Source organism: Trachypithecus francoisi, unplaced genomic scaffold (genome assembly GCF_009764315.1).
Source record: "Trachypithecus francoisi isolate TF-2019V2 unplaced genomic scaffold, Tfra_2.0 Lachesis_group8, whole genome shotgun sequence".
Lineage (NCBI taxonomy): Eukaryota > Metazoa > Chordata > Mammalia > Primates > Cercopithecidae > Trachypithecus > Trachypithecus francoisi.
Window position 1 is genome coordinate 111,523,262 of NW_022681473.1, and position 13,220 is coordinate 111,536,481.

Genomic DNA, 13,220 nt, shown 5'->3' on the forward strand with positions numbered 1-13,220 from the left:
GCAGACTGCTATGGAGATCACAGCAGGACCCTACACCTAGTGTAGGAGGTGCCAAAAAGACATCCTGGGAGAAAAGTTCTGTGAACTGAAGGGGAGATGGAGACCTGTTCTCTTCTCTCATCTCATACCTGGCAACCAGGGACCATGTCTTTTTTTTTTTTTTTTTTGAGACAGAGTTTTGCTTTGTTGCCCAGGCTGGAGTGCAGTAGCACAATCTCGGCTCGCTGCAACTTCTGCTTGATGGGTTCAAGCAATTCTTGTGCCTCAGCCTCCTGAGTAGCTGGGATTACAGGCGCCTGCCACCATGCCCGGCTGATTTTTTGTATTTTAGTAGAGACAGGGTTTCACCATGTTGCCCAGGCTGGGCTTGAACTCCTGAGCTCAGGCAATCCACCTGTCTCGGTCTCCAAAAGTGCTAGGATTACAGGCATGAGCCACTGCCCCTGGCCATGGTCCATGTCTTTTAATCTTTCTGAGGTCCAGAATCCACCTTTTGAGGTCCAGGCCCAACCTTACAGATGATGATACAAGCTCATGAGGACACTTAGCAGAAGGCAGCTGTGGAATGACGGAAAGAGTTCCGGGTGAAAAGGCAGCAAGTCTGGGCTTCCAGTAGTTCTGAATAGGCCCTTTGACTTCACTGAGCCTTTCTTTCTTCTGAGCCCAGGACCTGGGGACGAAGAAATGGAATTATAATAAGAGGAGGTGACTGCTGCAGTGCCTCGCACATAGGAGGCTCAGAAAATATTTGTTCCAACTAAAACTAAAGTTGAGTTCATAGGATTCCATTCCCTGCAGTAAAAGAGCCAACTTCTGTCTCATTTCCTTTTTTCTATTAAAACAAGGTTATCTTTACATATTCTTTCCTGTCCTGCAAGGATGCTTCTTGGCTTGGCTATTCAGTATGTTATTTCTCTTATGGCTGGCTTTCAGGGCCTTGACTGGGCAACTTTTTTTAAGACTGACTGAGAACCCTGTGTGCTAATAGAGGGTAAGGCACACGTTGTACAGTGACAGTCCCAAGCACTGATCTATGTGGTCAGCTGAGGAAGCAGGGACTTTGTGGGGTTGATGTTTCCTGCAGGACATTTGATGGTGAAGAAAGGATCTCAGCCTCCATCTTCCCACCAGCACTCAGGATGCATAGACGCATCCCTCCAGCCCAGCAGGCCTTCCAGGAGGGCCAGTGGAAGAGTAAAGAGCCAAGACAAAAAGCAGAGAAGGTGTCTATAGCCGCTGCAGAGCCTAAGGCATTACAGTAGGATGTTGCTTTGTGAACCAGCTTCATGCCTGGCCTCAGCTAGGTCTGGGCTTTTCCAGTTTCTCCCACATGTTACTTTTAATTCCTGCTAAAGTGACACCGGCAGAGGTGGTTCTGGAGGAAGACAGGCTGATTTTGAATTCTGGCCACTCTCCTGACTGTGCCTAACTTGGGTGTATTTCTTAACCTCCGCCTACGTTGTTTCATCTGTAAGATTTCTCATGTGATTGTTGAGAAGATAACAGGAGACTCTATAAAGAAAACACCTAGTAATCCCAGCACTTTAGGAGGCCAAGGCGGGTGGATCATGAGGTCAGGAGATCGAGACAATCCTGGCTAAGATGGTACAAACCCCTCTCTACTAAAAATACAAAAAATTAGCCAGGCCTGGTGGCATGTGCCTGTAGTCCCAGCTACTCGGGAGGCTGAGACAAGAGAATCGCTTGAACCCAGGAGGTGGAGGTTGCAGTGAGCTGAGATCGTGCCACTCTCCAGCCTGGGCAACAGGGTGAGAAGAAAGAAAGAAAGAAAGAAGAAAGAAAGAAAGAAAGAAAGAAAGAAAGAAAGAAGAAAGAAAGAAAGAAAGAAGGAAGAAGGAAGAAGGAAGAAGGAAGAAGGAAGAAGGAAGAAGGAAGAAGGAAGGAAGGAAGGAAGGAAGGAAGGAAGGAAGGAAGAAGGAAGGAAGGAAAGAGGAGGAGGAGGAAGGAAGGAAGGAAGGAAGGAAGGAAGGAAGGAAGGAAGGAACCTAGGATAGGGCAGGCACACTGTTGTTGCTCAGCAAGTGATGCCCTTCTCTGTTCCCCCTTAATTAATGCAACAAAATATGCCATGATTCCAGGATACATTGTAACTGGATCTTCAGGAGTCCTTTCACCTCTCAGAGAAAGGGGACGATAACATCTCCTTCCTCTAGGCGGGGAATTGAAGTCTAGTGACTTCCTTAGAAACACACAGCAAAAGGAGTAGTAAAAAGTGTTTTCATGCTCTCTCCTCCCTCACATCGGTCCCCAACTCTGGGTTGAGATCAAAAGCAGGCTTTTCTTTTTTTTTTTTTTTTGAGACGGAGTCTCGCTCTGCCGCCCAGGCTGGAGTGCAGTGGCCGGGTCTCAGCTCACTGCAAGCTCTGCCTCCTGGGTTTACGCCATTCTCCTGCCTCAGCCTCCCAAGCAGCTGGGACTACAGGCGCCTGCCACGTCGCCCGGCTAGTTTTTTGTATTTTTAGTAGAGACAGGGTTTCACCATGTTAGCCAGGATGGTCTCGATCTCCTGACCTCGTGATCCGCCCGTCTCGGCCTCCCAAAGTGCTGGGATTACAGGCTTGAGCCACCGCGCCCGGCTACAAAAGCAGGCTTTTCTTTGGTTAATGATACTCAGAATTACCCACTAGACAAGCTGTCTTCATAAGGGAGCCAAATGAGACAGGAATAAGAACAGGCAATACATTTCAGATTGTTAGATTGAAGGGGATATCAGAGACATTCAATCGAACTTCTATATTTTACAGAAAACGACACAAGTGCAGAGAGCGACAGCAACGTGGCTAGGGCCAACTAGACAGTTGGTAGCACAAAAGTTATAAGAACCCCAGCCTGACTCTTTGTTCAGCGCTCTTGCCACTGTCTTGTGCTGACCTGCTGTGATCATGAGCAACCTCTCCCCAAAGGGAGAAGCCATCAGGTAGGTGACCAGACGCGTGTCTGGCTTCATTCTCCAGTCAGACCCCTCGGTGATTTTTCTGAAAATCCAGCAGCATGTTTCCCTTTGTTGACATGTAAGCACATTGCAGAGAACACAGACCACCAAACCACAGACCAGAATCTTCCTATCGTCCCAGCTGGACAAGGGCAGCTAGCTGTCCTCAGCTAGCATAAGCGCTCAGGCACTTTTCATTCATTCAGCCTAAAAAATGTGTCTCCAGCCTGGAAGTCGGCATTTGTTCCACCTCTATGCAGCTGCTGTGTCCACTATCAAGCTGGGCAGGCCATTAGAGTTCCTTTTGGTGTAACTTCCTCACTTTGTAGACCGAATCCCAGCCAGGAGATGTGCTATCTCTGGGTCAAACTCAAGTTAGAGACAGAGTCAAGCTGGAAAGCAGGTTGCCTAGCGACCAGCCCCATTCTCCTTCTAGAGTGTGGAAGACTACCACACAGAGTGACCCTGCCTCTTCCTCAAAGGTCAGGAATGAGAATAAAAAACTCATGGTGTCTGCTGGCAGAAACAGGTGAGACAGGGCCCAGGGAAGAGCTGGGCTTTTTTTTTTTTTTGTATTGGATAAAGCTCATTAGAAGCCATAAAATAAAACCAGGAAGAATCTATGCGAGGCCTCATTATGCCACTGGTGTCCTGCCTGCGGGGAACTCATTTATTTTGTGGCTGAGATGCTGGGAGCTGTCAGCAGCTGCTTGCAGCTGCTCAGTGACAAGACTGATGGCAGCGATGGCCAGGCTGAGGAGATGGGAGGGGAGGAGAAGCATCCCCCGTCTTCCCACCCACCACACGCACACACACAGATGCGTGACATACACTCAGAACAGTCTTGCAGCCTCTTGCATTGATGTGCACCTTTCCTGATGACACTGTCCCAGGAGGTGGCGTGGGGCATATGCCAGCCATGGCCTGAAACCAGTGTCCAAGACTCAGTGGAGGATGCTGGATAGAGCATGAGGGGTGACGTCAGGAGACCAGGATGCAGCCTCTCCCGTACTGTCACCTACTGAGTCAACTTGAATAAACGATGAACCTCTCTGTATGAGGTTCTGTTATGTATGTACGTTATGTATGTTAGGTCTCAGTTATGTATCTGGAGAAAATAGGGAAGCTAGTGCTTTGTCAACTCAGGTTCTTTATGAATGTGAGGTAAGCATGATAAAGGAGTGTAGCTTGCAGGAACTGGCAGGACCTGACTTGAGTTGGTCATGCTTCTCTGTACCCCGTGTTGTAGAGAATCAATCCATTTCAAACTGGTGTGGAGCTCCATGACAGACAGAGCAGACACAGAGGGAACAGGAGCTGGGCCCAAGACACGTGGTGGGGCCTCTCCCCTGACTTCCCGGAGGATGTGCCCAGCACAAAGACAGGTCCGAAAGACACTGGTCACTGGCTCACGCAGCCCCGTTCCTAATACCCTCTCTTGCCTACCTCCACCATAGAAGCTAAAAGGTCAGACATCTGCTTTCCAGGCCTCCTTGCCCCCAGGGAAGGCCATGTGACAGGATTCTAGCCAAGGAGTCTTATCAATGGATAAGAGAAGTCTGCTGGGGAGCTTAGGGGAAATATTTGCTTTATACTCTGTGCAAACCAGAACTGGATTTAGTCCCTAAAGGGCTAATTTTCTTAGGATGTATAATGCACTCTTAAATAACCATAAATCTAAGACAAAACACAGTCATTGCCCTGATAAAGGCAGAGATGAAGAGCTGTTGAATTTCAAGGGTAACTATTTCTTCCTGTGTAGTGATCAGGGACTGCTTCACGGAGGAGGGGGCATTTGAGGTTGATAGGACTTGAATACCCAAGGCTGAGAGATTCAGACGTGATTGCCAGTCCCAGTCTCAGATTCCCTGAGCTCCTTCACTCTTCCAAACTGCATTATGGGGAATCTGATAATTCTTGCCAGGTGATGTAATAACTCTGGAGATGATCAGATATCATCCCGCCTCTTAATCACAAAGCACTATCTTCTGAAGCCCTTTAAAGATACAGTCTAACTCATGCCTCTAAAGTGAGCAGAGATGGATAAAGATAAAGAAGCCACCTCTCAGACACAAAGGAACTTCCCAAAGTTTGAATTCTTTGAGAACCTGCTGATCCCCTCAGCTATGTAATCCTCCTTGGAACACTCACTCATCTTCACCCACGTACACTCGCACACCTACCCTCCAGATGTGGTGGGAGATGCCTTTATGTAACATGAATCTGTATGATGAATTCTTGCTCATATTGAAGACATGAAATTCCTATGAGTAGGATATGTACTTTGAGTTCATTATCCCTAAAAGCAAGTCATGGATATGCTCAAGTTATCTGAGTACTTTCTCTGGAGACCAGTGGAATGCTTCGGTGAGATTTGTGGCTGGAGTTGGGGCTGGCATGTCAAGTAGAAGCTAACCTGGTGTCACTAGGACTATTTTCTTTCTTTTCTTTCTTTCTTTCTTTCTTTCTTTCTTTCTTTCTTTCTTTCTTTCTTTCTTTCTTTCTTTCTTTCTTTCCTTCCTTCCTTCCTTCCTTCCTTCCTTCCTTCCTTCCTTCCTTCTTTTCTTGCTTGCTTTTCTTTTTTAGACAGAGTCTCACTCTGTCGCTCAGGCTGGAGTGCAGTGGCACCAATATCAGCAACCTCCACCTCCTGGGTTCAAGCAATTCTGTCTCAGCCTCCCGAGTAGCTGGGACTACAAGTGCACACCACCACACCTGGCTAATTTTTTTTGTATTTTTAGTAGAAACTGGGTTTTACCATGTTGGTCAGGCTGGTCTTGAACTCCTGACCTTAGGTGATCCACTGGCTTGGCCTCCCAACCTGCTGGGATTACAGGTGTGAGCCACCATACCTGGCCCACTAGGGCTATTTTCTAACTGAGCCGAATGAACCAACTTGGATAACCTCATGTTTAAAAAACATTCATTTATATACTCACCAGGATTGCATATATAGAGAGAGAAAGAGAAAGAGTAACAAATGTTAGCAAGGCTGTGGAAAATCTAGGACCCTTGTGTACCTTTGGTGGAAATGTAGAAGGTGTAGGCACTATGAAAAACAGTAGTATAGGAATTCCTAGGCCGGGCGCGGTGGCTCAAGCCTGTAATCCCAGCACTTTGGGAGGCCGAGACGGGCGGATCACGAGGTCAGAAGATCGAGACCATCCTGGCTAACACGGTGAAACCCTGTCTCTACTAAAAAATACAAAAAACTAGCCGGGCGAGGTGGCGGGCGCCTGTAGTCCCAGCTACTCGGGAGGCTGAGGCAGGAGAATGGCATAGACCCGGGAGGCGGAGCTTGCAGTGAGCTGAGATCCGGCCACTGCACTCCAGCCTGGGCGACACAGCGAGACTCCGTCTCAAAAAAAAAAAAAAGGAATTCCTTAAAATATTAAAAATAGAATTACTGTATGAGTCAACAATTCTATATCTTGGTATATACCTAAAAGAATTGAAATCAGGGTCCCAAAGAAATATTCATACATCCATGTTTATTGCAGCATTATTCACAATAGCCAAAAGGTGGAGGCAACCCCAAGTGGCCATATACCGATAAATGAATAGCCAACATGTGGTATATCTTTACAATTGTATATTCTCAGCCTCAAAAAGGAAGAAAATTCTGATACACGCTACAACATGGCTGAACTTTGAAGACGTTATACTAAGTGACGTGAGCCAGTCACAAAAGGCCAAATACTGTGTAATTCCACTTATATGAGTTACCTAGAGTGGTCAAATTCATAGAGTAGAATGATGGTTTCCAGGGGCTGAGAGGAGGGGCTTGGGGAGTTATTATTGAAAGAGTACAGAGTTTCAGTTTGAGAAGATGAAGAAGTTCTAGAGAGATGGTGGTGACAGTTGCACGATAATGAATGTACTTGATGCCTGTCAACTGTACATTTAAAAATGATTAAAGTGCGACTGGGTATGGTGGCTCACACCTATAATCCCAGCACTTTGGGAGGTTGAGGCGGGCAGATTACGAGGTCAGGAGTTCGAGACCAGCCTGGCCAACATGGTGAAACCCCATCTTACTAAAAATACAAAAATTAGCAGGGTGTGGTGCGTACCTGTAATTCCAGCTACTGGGGAGGCTGAGGCAGAGAACTGCTTGAACCTGGGAGGCGGATGTAGCAGTGAGCTGAGATTACACCACTGCACTCCAACCTGGGCGACAGAGTGTGACTCCGTCTCAAAAACAAAAATTAAAAAAATGATTAAAGTGGTAAATTTTACATCATATGTATTTTACCACAAAAGAATTATCTACAACATCACTTTATTTTAGAAAAATACCTATTTCTAAGCTGTCCAGCTCAGATATGATCTCTTTTATATTTTGGGGGATTATCATAATAGAATTAAAAGAGCTACATTTACAGTCGGAAAACCCAGATTCGAATCTCAGTTCTGTTGCTTGTTGGCTGTTTGATCTTATTTTTATTGAACTTCATTTTCCTTGTCTTTGGTCAAGTATTATGATATCTAGTTTTACTCCTTCACCAGGCGGATGTGAAGATCCAATTAGATAATTTATGTGAATGTGCTTAGCAAACCAAGAACACTAAACAAATATAAAAATTTTTTCGAGAAGATAATGAGGTTCTCTCTGGGACCTATTGTAATATTTTCCAGTTTTTCTTGCCAAGAAGTTCCTTCTATCACACCTCAATTCCGTTGAACACAGCTTCAGCCAGCTTGGAAATAGCCTTTCTGTTGGGACATTTCCAAATCCCAGGTTTAGAGGTTCTTCCATCTGGCAGGTGTCAAATAAGACAACAGGAACCTTGAGCAGAACCATTTGGAACTGCAGACTTTTTGGGCCAAGGACAGACTTCTTCTCCAGGTCTGGTTTGGTTTGCAAATTCCTGGCTGTCATAGCAACCTGAAAAGCAAAGGAAGACTGTTTAGTGTCGTCTTTGACTGCAGCCTGGGCTCGGAATGCGCTCAGGTTGGCCCAGTAAACAATGTTCACTGGTAACCACTCTGTCTCTCCCTCTGGGCCCAGGGATGGGTGAGGCAGGGAGCTTACCAGGCTCAAGTCGTCTGTCCGCACAGCTTCTCACCTAGTGTCACTCGGGTCCCTCTGCTGCTCTGACTCCCAGTGGCTCTGCCAGATCTAACACGGGGAGGGAATTTCCAGAAGAGGCCTATTGGGAGATGGAGTCAACTCCACCATGGAAGCAAATGCCTGCCTCCCACATGAAGATATGTGAAGATGACTTGGGGAGAGGGAGCCGACAGCATTTCCATGGTAACCTCAAGCATCCCTGTGAAGTCATCATTGTGCCCTTCTGACCTATTCGAACCCTGGCAACCAGGACTGTTTATCTCTAGGGATTGAGTTCAAGATCTAAAAATGTGAAAGAACTAAACTGAAATGAATAAGCACCTCACTTGCTAAGAAGTAGGTCTACAAAGACATGTGATGTCATGTTCATTAATGGTTACATTGATTGTTACAAGATTTTTACACATTTGACAACAATTTACAGATGAGTTTTTTCTCATTGCAAGAATTCCTGATTATGCACAGTGATTGCCGAGAAATCATTGTTGGGCCAAATTTCAAAAGTAAAATTATAAAAAATACTGCAGTATTTTTATAGTTAAAAAAATAATGGGATCGAGTGTATTTTAATATGTTTAATATGATGTGTGGGGGCTCAAAGGCCCATGAAGTCCTCAAAATGTCCATGCTTGTTGCTTATAAGTTTGTTTTTTCCTCCCTCCCCTCTTTTCCCTCCCTCCCTCCCTTCTTTCCTCCCTTCCTTTCTTTCTTCTTTGCTTCTTTCTCTTTCCTTCCCTCCCCTAATTTCTCAATCTCTCTCTCTCTCTCTCTGCTTTCTGCCTTCCTTCTGAGGTGCACAGTGTCACTGCTGTCTGGGACAGAAACAGTATGAAATAGACAAGAAGCTCTGTGAACTCAGATGGCTGTGTTCTTCCTGTGGGAACTTGGGTACAGTATGACCTCTCTGGTCCTCAGGTTCCTTCTTCACTTGTAAAATGAGGTAATAACAGTTGCTTCCAAGAGTTCTTGTGAAAATTGCATTAGCAAATGCTGGTTATTCTTCTTATTATTACTACTAATAATGATAGCAACCCACATTTCAGTAGTAATCACACACAGACATTCATATGTCCTCTAGCTACTGGAATGTTCCTGTTCTGAAATGTGCAGGAACCATATCTATTTTTCTAGTTCTTTTTGTGCATAGGTGAGTAGAGTATCCTGTGTAAAGTCTACTTGGTTAACTCTATTTGATTACGATGTTGCTTTTCCCCAGGGGTCATACTGAAATTACTGTGGAGCCATCAATGACATTCTCAAGAGTTTCTGCTGTGTCAGGTATTATCTCTTGAGGTGTTGGATCAGACAAGGGGTCCAGGGGCTCTCAGAGGAGGATCCAGGGCAGCTGAGGGGCCACTGTGGGCCCAGGGTAGCAGCTAAACTTCCCAACCAGAATGGAACTATTTTGATATTTAAGAATGAGCAAGACTGTGACAGGTGCCAATCAACCTTCCTCTCTTGAGTATAATCTATTATTAATTTCTTCATGCCGTGGGTGGTGGGTCACACCTGTAATCCTTGCATTTTGGGTGACTGAGGTGGGAAGATCTCTTGAGCTCAGGAGTTTGAAACTAGCCTGGGCAACATAGTGAGACCCAGTCTCTACAAAAAAAAAATTAACCATGCATGGTGGCGTGCGCTTGTAGTGCCAGCTACTCGTGAGGCTAAAGTGATAGGAGGATGGTTTGAGCCCGGGAGATCATGGCTGCAGTGAGCTGAGATCACACCACTGCACTCCAGCCTGGATGACAGAGTGAGACAATTAAAAACACAAAAACAAAAAAATAGTGTCTTCATTTACTCAGTTTGTCAACACTTACAGCTTTTGAGCAGCTTCCATAGTGCAAAGCATTAGGCTAGACACAGTAGAGGATGTAAAGAAGAGTAAAGAACCATACTTGGCTGGGCGTGGTGGCTCATGCCTGTAATCCTAGCATTTTGGGAGGCAAGGTGAGTGGATCATTTAAGGCCAGGAGTTTGAGACCAACCTGGCCAACATGGCAAAACTCCTTCTCTACAAAAAATACAAAAATTAGCCAGATGTGGTGGTGCATGCCTGTAATCTCAGCTACTTGGGAGACTGAGGCACAAGAATTGCTTGAACCAGGGAGACAGAGGTTGCGGTGAGTCAAGATCATGCCACTGCACTCCAGCCTGGGTGACAGAGTGAGACTGTGTCTCAAAAAAAAAAAAAAAAAAAGAGTAAAGAAACATACCCTAATGACACTTATGGTCTGGTAAGGGAGTTATGAACATAATCAATAACTTCAGTAAGAACAAGGGGGAGAACTGTCATAAGACAAGAACATTCATCTTGGGGTCCAGGAGCACGAGGTCACATCTGTCAGGAGTGACCGTGGAAGTCTTTATGGGGAAGGTGATGTTGAAATTGGGGCATTGAAGGATAGGTACAATTTCTGTTCAAAAGTAAGAAGGGGATGGAAGCCCAGTAGACAAAGAAGTTATTAAGGGTTTTTGACATGGGGAGCAACACAGTCAAAGGAAGATGGATTGGATTTACCTGTAAACACCTAAAGGAAAGGAATGGGATTGGAAGTGGGGGAAGGAGAGTTGGGGGAGGGTGCAGAGAAAGGCTGGGGAGGAACTGGAAATGGAAAGTTTATCTGTAAGGCTTTCAGTATTCTAGGTGAGAGGTAAAGAGGCCACGTGTCTAGAAGAAAGAGATGACAAAGGTAAATTTTTGAATAGAGAGTAAAGAGATTTTTTTGATTGATTAGAGAGGGGCATAGGAGATGGTGGAGGATAGAGAGAGGTCAATCATGACTTTGATTTTAAGCCAGGATGACAAGAAGAATTATGGTTCTGGCCAGGCACAGTAAACAGAGCTCTGCCTCCTCTCCATCCCCAACTATTCAATTCTCTTCTCAAAGGCAATCTCAGCTGGGTGCAGTGGCCATGCCTGTAATCCCAACACTTTGGGAGGCCGAGGTAGGTGGATCACTTGAGGTCAAGAGTTCGAGACCAACCTGGCCATAGTGGGTGTCTGAGGTGGAACAGCAGTTTGAACCAAACTTTTAGAGTGGAGATGTTCTTCGAGGTCAGACTGGCTGCCTTAGCAACCTGAGACTGAGCACGGGTCTGCCGCAGGGGCTCCCAAATCTGGCAATGCAGCAGTCTCAAGGGGAGTCTCAAAATGACACATGGTTTCTTCCCACCCCAAGTCGGCTTCATCATATCTGGGGTAGAGCCGGGACATCTGTTTTTAAAGTTTCTCTTCTCCTTCTGGTCTTAGCCATTTGTCTAGCAGGGAAGAGTAGCTTTTGTCTGCTCAGAATTGGTCCTGGCTACTGACTGCAAGGCCGATCCCATAGGCGAGAACCTAGTGGTCCTGGTTTTCTTCCTTTACTTTTTTTGGAGTCGGAGAAGAAAGAACTATGTGGGAGGCTGGGCCCCAGTCTGGCAGGAGTTGGGCAGAGAGGTAAAGGCAAGAGTCTCCGGCATGGAGCCTTCTGCAGAGAGGTGATGGTGAAGCTCTGGTCATGGGCCAAGGACAGAGCAGAGCCAAAGAAAGCTGGGCACCAGCCCCATGCATCCTGCTGTGTCGTGATTCTCTCACACTGCCTCTGTTTTCACAGAGAATATAAGCTCCATGAGAGCAGGAATTTAAAAAAAAATCTTTAAAAAAAATTTTAAACCTAAAATGAAATAGAACTGTGAAATCTCTGTGTTTCAGCTCCTAACTTTGACAATTATCTACACCAGGCTGATGAGTTTCATCTACTCCATCTTTATCCGGAACCCCCTCCTCAACCTCCATCATTCTGAAGCAAATCAGGAGAAAATATCAGACTGGCCATTCTGAGCTCCTATTTTCCAGTCCAGCAGCCCCTTTGCTGGCAAGAAAAATAAGCTCTGAAGATGGGAGGAAGGGATCAAGGAAGACTCATCAGTTTACCTTTAATTCCAATTTTATTTATTATTATTATTATTTTAAAATTTAAAGATGGGGATTTCTCTATGTTGCCCAGACTAACCTTAAACTCCTGGACTCAAGTAATCCTCCCTCCTCAGCAACAGAAAATTTTGGGATTTCAGGCATGAGCTACTACGCCCAGCTTAATTCCTCTTTTAAACACAAAGAAGCAATCATTTATTTTGCCCCTTAAAATTGTCACCAAATATCTGTGCAACATATGCAGACTTTAACAAAGGGCAATGCAAAAGAAGCTCATTTCTGGATCAGTGAAAAATAAACGGGCTGCGATCTGTGCTTCCTAGAGTATGTTCTGCATCCAGCAGCCTGATCCTAATGATAAACAAATAATATTCTACTCTGTGGGGGGGTAAAGCTCTAGAGAGCAGAAATATGTGCACGGTTCAAGGGGCTTAGTGCAGTAGGTAGGAGCTATCATCAGAGCTGGGAGGCTTGGAGTCTGGGTGGTCTGCAAGTCACAAATTGTGGAGACTGCTCTGGCTCCCCAACCCCCCTTCTCTTGGAAATCCCTCTGTTCTGAGTCTGCAGCTCCCCTTCCCCTTTCTCTGCCTGGTTTATTCTGCTCCACTTCCATGCCCAATTATGGAGTAGAAAAACTAGAGGGGCAAAAGAAGGAGGGTGAAGGAATTTTGGAAAAACTCAAGTAGTCATAAATATCCTTAAGCCAGTCAAGAAGAGGTGAGGCGGAAGGCACTCGGGTGGGAGTGTATGCAAAGGGAAACAGCTGCTGAGAAATCTGGGCATGACCATGGCTGGGGAGTGGAGTCTCTGCTCAAGGCATGTCTTCTTTTGATCCTCATCCAAGGATTCCCGGTCCCTAAAGTGCCAAGAGGGCCTCAGCCAAGTGTGGACATTTTGGTGCCTTTATCATCGAGGTGTCATGAGCAATGCCATAGAACAGTGCTTTTCAGACTGGGATACTTCAGCCTCTTGGATTAGGGGAACCACAAAAGAATTATGGAACACCTTGATGGGATTCAATTTTACCAGAGACTCTTTTTTCAAGGTGGATTGCTATTTTTAGTATTAAAATAATTGTGAGTATATGATGAAATAGAATACAAAATTTTAATGAACTTATGAAGATAAACACAAGAATTTAAAGAAGTGTCCCAATTCTAGTGACCTGTTGAAAGAGGTATTTTCTTTCTTCTGTCATTAGGAGCATTTGGGGAGAATGTGACGGGAGCTGCCCGATGTTCCCTGGGGTAGATGAGTTCTTAGGGTTCTGCACTCTC

The 13,220-nt window shown here is 45.5% G+C and overlaps 1 long non-coding RNA gene across 1 annotated transcript; it reads left to right on the top strand.

Annotated features, from left to right (window-relative positions):
- Window positions 1–8,241: 8,241 nt before the first annotated feature.
- Window positions 8,242–12,656, top strand: LOC117080216. The gene is made up of 4 exons (XR_004435758.1): window positions 8,242–8,363; window positions 8,828–8,967; window positions 9,244–9,305; window positions 11,751–12,656. It is a non-coding gene; the product is annotated as an uncharacterized LOC117080216 (long non-coding RNA).
- Window positions 12,657–13,220: the final 564 nt, after the last annotated feature.